Below are 9,113 nucleotides of genomic sequence, written 5' to 3' on the forward strand. Positions count from 1 at the left end.
CCCCCATAGAAATAATTCTCCTTATAATGTGACAGTGCAAAAAATACCCCCTTGTAATGCCCCCAGCTGAGCTAATGTCCCCATAGTGCCCCCATAATGTGCCAGTATAAAATACCCCTATATAGTGCCCCTAGTAAATGCCCCCATAGTGCTCCACACCCTCCTTCCTCCTAGTGCCCCCCATAATGTACCAGTATAAAGTGCCCTAGTAGATGCCCTCAGTGTTCCTCATAATTTGCAAGTATAAAATACCCCTTCTTAGTGCCCCCCGTAGATGACCCCATAATACTCCTCTCCCCCCTTCCCCATAGTACCCACCATAATGTGTCCCAGTATGAAATGCTACTGTACAGAGCCTCCATATAAAATAGCCGTTCTTTGTGGCCTCAGTAGATGCCCCTATAGTGCCTACCAATAATGTGCCAGTAAGAAGTGCCCCCAATCATGTGCCAGTAACAAGAGGCCCCCCTAATGCGCCAGTAACAAGAGGGCCCCCCTAATGCGCCAGTAACAAGAGGGTCCCCCTAATGTGCCAGTAACAAGAGGCACCCCCTAATGTGCCAGTAACAAGAGGCCCCCTAATGTGCCAGTAACAAGAGGCCCCCCTAATGTGCCAGTAATAAGAGGGCCCCCCAATGTGCCAGTAACAAGAGGGCCCCCCTAATGTGCCAGTAACAAGAGGGCCCCCCCCCGATGTGCCAGTAACAACAGGCCCCCCTAATGTGCCAGCAACAAGAGGGCCCCCCCCCCGATGTGCCAGTAACAACAGGCCCCCTAATGTGCCAGTAACAAGAGGGCCCCCCCGATGTGCCAGTAACAACAGGTCCCCTAATGTGCCAGTAACAAGAGGCCCCTTACTGTGCCAGTAACAAGAGGCCCCCTAATGTGCCAGTAACAAGAGGGCCCCCCCTGATGTGCCAGTAACAAGAGGCCCCCTAATGTGCCAGTAACAAGAGGCCCCCTAATGTGCCAGTAACAAGAGGCCCCCCTAATGTGCCAGTAAAACTATTGTGCATATATATATATATATATATATAAAACACTTATACTTACCTCCATATCAGCGATGCGATGCAGGCCTCTTCCGGCCTGTGTCCCGCGCTGTGCGGCTCAGGTGGCACTATGACCTCATCACGCCGCCTGCGCCGGCCTCTGATAGGCTGCCGGCCTAGTGCCTGTAGCCTATCAGAGGAAAGGGAAGGGACACGCCTCTCCCTCCCCTGCCCGTTCGCTCTCCCAGCACAGCCATCTGTATCGCTGTCCTGAGTACGGTGATACAATGACTATGGAGATGAGCGCTTCCACAATGGAAGCGCTCATCTCCCTGTGCCCTGCAGCCGCCGCCCCCACCTCTGAGCAGCCCCGTTGCCCCCCCTGGATCCGCCAGTGGGGTGTGGTCTAACAAAAAGTGGAGTGTTAATATAGGAACATTTTCGTCTGTGAGCAACACAGTCTTCCATATGCCACAGACAGAAAGCTGGCGAGTACGAGTTACAGTAACAGATTAAATAAACAGAGCTGTTACACCCTGCTACTGTCTTTATTGGTCTAACCCCCACAATGTGCCTTCCTATTATTGTTATGTAACTGTTTATTACATGTTATATGCCTGGTTCACCAGCAGCAAACACGGCAGAGCTGTACTTAAAGGGAACCTGTCACTGGGATTTTGGGTATAGAGCTGAGGACATGGGTTGCTAGATGGCCGCTAGCACATCCGCAATACCCAGTCCCCATAGCTCTGTGTGCTTTTATTGTGTAAAAAAACTGATTTGATACATATGCAAATTAACCTGAGATGAGTCCTGTCCCTGACTCATCTCATGTACAGGACTCATCTCAGGGTAATTTGCATATGTATCAAATCTTTTTTTTTACACAATAAAAGCAGCGCTATTTATTGTGGGAAAGAGCTATGGGGACTGGATATTGCAGATGTGCTAGCTGCCATCTAGCAACCCATGTCCTCAGCTCTATACCCAAAATTCCGGTGACAGGTTCCCTTTAAAATGGAACCTCCTATTCCATTCTAACCCCCCTCTCCTGGAGAGAGGTGGGCGAGTCCCACTTCCTGCAGGAAGGGTGGGGACCAGTTAGTTCCAGTCTAGTTTACCCCCAGCTAGGGAAAGGTGTGCATGGGCACGTGCCCACGCCAGCCGGAGCACCTTAAACTCTGCTGGCCATGGAGGCCAAAGCTTAAAGCCTCAGGAGCCAGGAGGAAAGTTCCCTGGCATCACCTAGAGTCAGACTACAGAGAGAAAGTGCAGCTTACAGAGGAAGCCAAGTTACCTATTCAGCTTATCAGTACAGCAGAGAGAGAGAGAGAGAAAGCAAGCAGAGTTATTGAAGAAGCCTGCCAGTTTAATGCTAAAGTCTGCTGGAACCAAGACCGAGCTTGAAGATTGTTTTGATGAATGCTTATTCAAGTAAAGCAGCTGTTAAACTACATACAAGGTCTGGACTCAAGTTCTTCTATGATCCCTCAATTATTCCCCCTATTTATTGCTTCGAAGCCAAAGCCTGGGGTCCAGCTGTATCCAGGTAGGAGCACCGTGACACATATAAAGAGACATTTTAGGCCGCACTATACCACTCTGCATTTCCTACACCTGGGATGCATTTTATAGAGAGCCCTGGGGGGGCGCCCTTTGCACTTTTTATCCAAAACCAGTGCCACACGTGTCCACAGGTCGTCTGCGGTATTAGCTCAGCCCTATAAGGCTCTATTCACACGTCCGCAAATGGGTCTGCATCCCTTCTGCAATTTTGCATAAAGGGTGCGGACCAATTCATTCTCTATGGGGACAGAAAATATGCGGACAGCACACAGTGTGCTGTCTGCATCCGCATGTCCGTACCGCAACCCCAAACTTCTGGTCCATGGCTCCGCAAAAAATAGAACATGTCCTATACTTGTCCGCAATTGTGGACAAGAATAGGCAGTTCTATGGGGGGTGCCGGCCGGGTGTATTGCGGATCCGCAATACACTACGGACGTATAAATGGACCCTAAATTGGAGGCAATGTTTTCAGTGCTCAGAATAGTGTCAAAAATGAAAACAATCAGCCGCCTAACGAATCCCTTTCTGCTGTTATGATTCAGGTTCTTGGCCATCCTTAGCATTATTGGCGCAGTGCACAAGTGCCTGATGCCACTGGAGAAGAGTCCTGGACTCTTATGTTCTGGGTTGAGACCCTTAAAGGGGGTTTCTGGGCATTTCATCTAATTACCATGTGGCGCTAACCTGTAGAGGGAAGCTCTTACATAGCATGAAGATTTGACTGAATGTATAGGGATTCATGAGGGTAGATTTATCAAAACTGGTGCAAAGGAAAGCTGGCTTGGTTCCAACTTTCATTTTTTTAGCGCTCCTCTGGAAAATGAAAGCCTAAAGATTGATTGCTATGGGCAACTAATCCAGTTCTACTTTACACTAGTTTGATAAATATACCCCCTTGTGTACAATTACTTTAGGTTTCTTAGATTTTTCGCTCGTATCATTGGGGGCACAGGAGACCATGGGTACAGCTGCTGCTGCCACTAGAAGGCGACAGTAGGCAAAAAAAGTGTTAGCTCCTCGTCTTAGCTATACCCCTCCTGCATACACTGAGCTAATCAGTTTTAGCCTAGTGTCTGTAGGAGGCAGACCTCCCTGTCTGGTGTCAGTTCCCCTCACCGCCTGTCCTCCCCCAAGAAGGCAAAAGTGGACCAGGGCGGCTCAGCTCCCCTGTATCCTGCCAGCCATGGGGTCACCTGCATTTCTGCAGTCCCCCCTCCAATCCAGCCTCACTACCACCTCGGTGCTAGTTGCTGAAGAGGTGACCCTGCTGGTTCCCCGAGAGGGGGGTGAACAGAAGTGGATGAAGATGGGGTGAGTATAGTGAACACAGGGTGAGTATAACCACATCCCCCAATCTCTTACCCCCACCTCCCCTCTCCACCCCTCCATTTCCAGGCAAATGCTGTTTTCCTACATTCCCTCCCGACTTGGGTTCTCTCCTGCACCCCCTCTCTCCACCCCATACCTCTGGGGCCGACCAGTACCAGTTCCCAGAGGTAATATTCCCTCCTGGGGCGACCACTGCATCCTGCTGCCAGGTGTTGAGTACATCCATCCTAGGTCTCCTTGTTCTGGGGTTTGAGAATCCTACGGCCGTACTTCCTGGCCTTCTGTTCCGGCCGGAAGTCCTTCTGGTCGGCCCGCTCCTACTGGACTGCAACTTCCATCCTGGGGTATGGTGGAAGGGGACTGTTCCCCAGGTGCAAAATCTTCGTGCCCAGACGTCCCCCTTCTCCAGGAGCCTGCTGAGATCCACCCCCGGGCCTCTCTGGCAAATGGCGGGAAAAAAAAACTTTACTTGCCTGCCACCTTACTGAGGCTGGCTTCCCTCTTACATGGCTGTGTATTTTAAAATTAACCCCTTCTTGCCTCTAGTTGAGACTGGGGGTTTAAGTTTTCGCATATACGCAACTATATGTTAATATAAAAAGATATAATAAGTTACACTGGCACTATCAAGTTCTGAGTGTGGTGTCTGTTGCAGACTTAACCCCTTCTAAGGTGGTGCTAGTGTGCTCCCCCTCATGCGGTTACTGCCGCACTTTCCCTGCAACAAGTCCTCTGGGTATTTCACATGCCCTCTCAACCCAAAACACACTAGATAAACTTAGTTATAGGGTATACGTTCAATTAATAAATATTAAATCTCAGCCTGTTGGAATGTTAAAAAGCTAAATAATAAATATATATTGATAATACTTGGCTAAAAGATAATTGCGGGGTCAACAACAGCCTCTCCGAATTTACATCAGGCCAACAGGATACTGTACATGTACAGAGCGACTCAGGTATATACCATCTACATGTCTTGCAGACGGAACCTGTGGTACACAATCATGAAGTGACCCACTGATATACACATTTCAATATCTCAGTGAATATGTGTCACCCACAGGTGTAATCCGACGGCAATCCTTCTCAACCCCCCTTCCACGGATACGCACTGGCGGCGTATTTGCATTAACACTGGTTGCTGTACATCCGGTCATATTCCCCTCCTCCCATAGACGGAGTAATGGCACTAGCAATGTATACCGTGCATCCCGTCATCCATAGACGGGCTAATTGCACTACCCACGTATATCATACTTCCTGTCTTGTTGCTCACTCCTCGGGTGGAGTAATTACCACTAGATGCCTTACACTCTGTAGCATTGCCCCCTCTCTTAGGTGGCGTAAATGCACTACCACTGCATACTGTACAGCCTGTCGCCTTACCCTCCTCCATAGGCGACGTAATTGCAAGAGCACTGGATACTGTACAACCTGTTGCATTACCCCCCTCCATAGGCGACATAATTGCATGACTACTGGATACTGTACAACCTGTTGCATTACCCCCCTCTATAGGCGACATAATTGCATGACTACTGGATACTGTACATTCTGTGGCATTACCCCCCTCCATAGGTGGCGTAATTGCATGACTACTGGATACTGTACATTCTGTGGCATTACCCCCCTCCATAGGTGGCGTAATTGCATGACTACTGGATACTGTACATTCTGTGGCATTACCCCCCTCCATAGGCGACGTAATTGCATGACTACTGGATACTGTACATCCTGTGGCATTACCTCCCTTCATAGGTGGCGTAATTGCACGACAGCTGTATACGGCACAGCTGGTCGCATTACCCCCTTCTAGAGTAATTGGTCTATCACTGGATATTATATCCTGCATTACCTACTCCCACAAGTTCAGTAATCACATGAACGGGTGAAGTAATTGCACCACCAGGTCCATTGGATACTATGTCAACTACGCCACAGCACCAGATACTATATTTCCTATTATATTATATTTTTCCTCTTCCACGGGGGTGTATGCCAAGAGACGGTACCTACTATTACCCGGTCCTCCTCCACAATACGGGCACAACCACTGCAGTGCTCCAGACTAAAAAAATAACCAGTAGCCATTGGCTCCTAAACTGAAAAATTTAGGAGACAAATTACATTTTTAGTCGCCAATTTTAAAATGCATATAATTCTAATTAAAAAAAGGACTTGACGGAGAAAAAGACCAATTGTTTAAGTGATCTTCTGTCATGTAGACCTTCTCTTTCCTCTTCTATTTGATCCAGACCATCATGACAAATTCTTTCAGCTGCATTTCGTCTCTACAGAGTTTGTTACACACGTTAGATTTCTCAATTTTTCCATCAACCTCACCATCCTGGTGATCCTGCTGCCACTACCAATACTGTGCCCATTGTGCTCCCCAATGCCCCAGATAGAAAAAATGTCCCTATAGTGTCTACAGCTATTATAAATGCCCCATAGAGTGCCCCCAGTAATAATGATAATTGTGCTCCAGGTAATAATGACTGTTTACTGTCCCTAAATATGTCCCTGTAATAGAAATGCCTCTACAGTTCCTCCCAAATAGTCATTTCTCCACATACTGCCCCCACAGTAGTAATTTTCCCTACACGGCCCTGACATAGTAACTTCCCCCCTCACTGCCCCCACAGTAGTAACTTCCACCCTCACTGCCCGACAGTAGCAATATGCCCCACACTGCCTGCACATAGTAATTTTCTCCCACACTCCCTCCACAGTAGTAATATGCCCCAAAGTTGTAATTTTCCCCCACATTGTCCTCCAGTGCCGTCCTTCTGTCCAGTGATGTCCCCCAGTGCCACCCTTCTGGCCAGTAATGTCCCCCAGTGCCACCCTCCTTAGGGAGCGTTTCCTTGTTAAGTAGAGAGGTATGCCGCGATCTTTACCTTTTGGATCGGCATCCATGAGTGTATTCTGGCGAGTGTACTGTGCTCTCTCTCACGTATTGTAGCCTGCTCTCTTTTAACAGTGAGGTTGCTCAGTTTCCTCAGGCTGTCTAAAGCCAGTCATGATATGGTCCTGGATCCAGCATCACTCGCAGTCTTCCTTTTGTCCAGTGGCGGAGGTGGCTTTGGCTGCACTCTTTTGCTGCATTGCTCTCTGCTGCACGGCTGGGATGCTATAGATCCGAGAGGACACAGGGCCAGATTTATCATTAGCTCAGGTCAGAATAATGGAGTGAAAAAGTCCCGAACGCTAAAACTGCGCACAAATATTTTCTGCTCCGCACTATGCTCGCCAGTTTTCTGAAAGTGGGCGTGTTTTCTTATGTAAATGAATCTCTAGACAGATTTACAATTGGGACCATGCTTTTGAGGACCATGCTTATCTTATGAGACTTTTTAATAGAACATGCGACTTTTTCATAAAAACGTGCGACTTTTGTAAAGCTGCTTACTGACGGATAAACTGCTACCATCAAACCACATTTATTACAGTCTTAAAGGGCCGATCATAAATCTGACTCGGCTAAAACTGACTTTAGCCATATGTTAAAGTGGAGTGAGCTGTCAGTCATGATAAATCTGGCCCACAGTCTTTTCCTCTCTGACTACTCCCCATTTGCCTATGGTTTTTTCATTTTATACCTCTGATTGGTTCCTGTTGCGGCTTTTTGTTCTCCTTTGGCTATACCTTATCTCTACAATGCCGGGAGGCTCGCTGCTGTACGCACGATATCAGAAGCGTGCAGCGTCTCTCTAGTCAGCAGACCGAAAAGTGCCTGGCAAAACTATTGCATACCCAACATCAGGGTCGCAATACATGACGTCGGCCAAGCACTAGGTCTAATGCTCCTGATGAAATACCGACAACAGTCGGATAGGGAAACGCGTCGAGCATTAGACTGCAGTACAGGAATACATGCAGACTGACTCTCGCTTCCATAACTGAGCCTATTGGGGATTAATCCTCTAAGTGTGAGATCCTATGCAGCACTTACCAAAGGGTTTACAGCCCCGTCCGTATATGTAGTGCAAAAATATCCTTGTAAGACCACTAGAGGATTTTCTCCATTATCCATATACTCCTAAATATAAAGGAGTCCTTGTGGTAGGGTTTTACTAGGAACCAGCATATAAATAGTCTGAAAAATTCCAGTTCACCTTATCAGCCTATTCATGTGGAGATTTATTATTTGTTGAACATTATCAAATAAAGTGTTTTTAACGTACTTCAGATAGGCAGTAAACAATCATTTTTGAGCAGTACGTCTACAAGATTATCATATTCAAGTGAATTAGTTTATACCTTATCTCTGTCTCAATGAGTGATCATATTCCATACTTTTTAGTCTCTTCTCATGCTGAATTCATTACAAGGGAGTGGCTACTCGCTGTTTTCTTTTACAAATTGGCCCACGGGGGTCTCCTCACGTACCTGGGAGACCCCTACAGGACTAGTCCTCTGCCAGTTGCCCAGTAATTCCATCCAGTTTTTCCAGTTTTTCCTGGGTTGAAGTATCCCATCCCGATACTTACACATTTGGTAAGCTTGTGCCTGGGTCTTCCTGTTGCTCGTTCGCCAGAGCTCTTACATACCCAGATTCTACAGACTTGTTTCTGTTGAGTAAAAACCCCTCAGTTTTCCATGGGGCCTATTGTCATGCAAGATATCCTGGATTTACAGTCCGGGTTCCCACAGCAATTCTGTGGTCCTCGTTATGTGGAATTACCTTCCACACATCATCTACAGTTGTCAGACATGCTTATCCTTCTTGTGGATATTGTGTGCTGCTATCCACGTCTTCTGAAGCCCCTTGAGCCCTTGGGCTTTATTTCACTGGGTTTTCCTCTTTTGCCCTGTCTAAGACGCCATGCGTTCTACGCTCTCTGGCCAGCCTTCCTGGTTCATGTGCATTCTTTCCCTACATTTCTGTGCAGGATCCCATGGACAGCCTTAGATTTGTTCTAATATTTTGTTCCCTCCCAATGGAACTGCTTTGGAACGTCCCATGGTCTCCTGTGTCCCCCAATGATACGAGCGAGAGAAGGATTTTACAGGTAAGCACAAAAAATCCTATTTACTTTAGGTCATGTGAATAACTGAAAACAAACGGGGGATATTTCAAGGAAAATTGGCTTGGCTGCCCATAGCAACTAATCAGATTTCACCTCAAATTTTCCAGAGGTGGAATCGGATTGGTGCTATGGGCAACTAAGGGAGAGTACACATCACCGTTATTTTTCTGTTCTGATTAGTCAGAAG

This window comes from Bufo gargarizans, chromosome 1 (genome assembly GCF_014858855.1).
Source record: "Bufo gargarizans isolate SCDJY-AF-19 chromosome 1, ASM1485885v1, whole genome shotgun sequence".
Classification (NCBI taxonomy): Eukaryota; Metazoa; Chordata; class Amphibia; order Anura; family Bufonidae; genus Bufo; species Bufo gargarizans.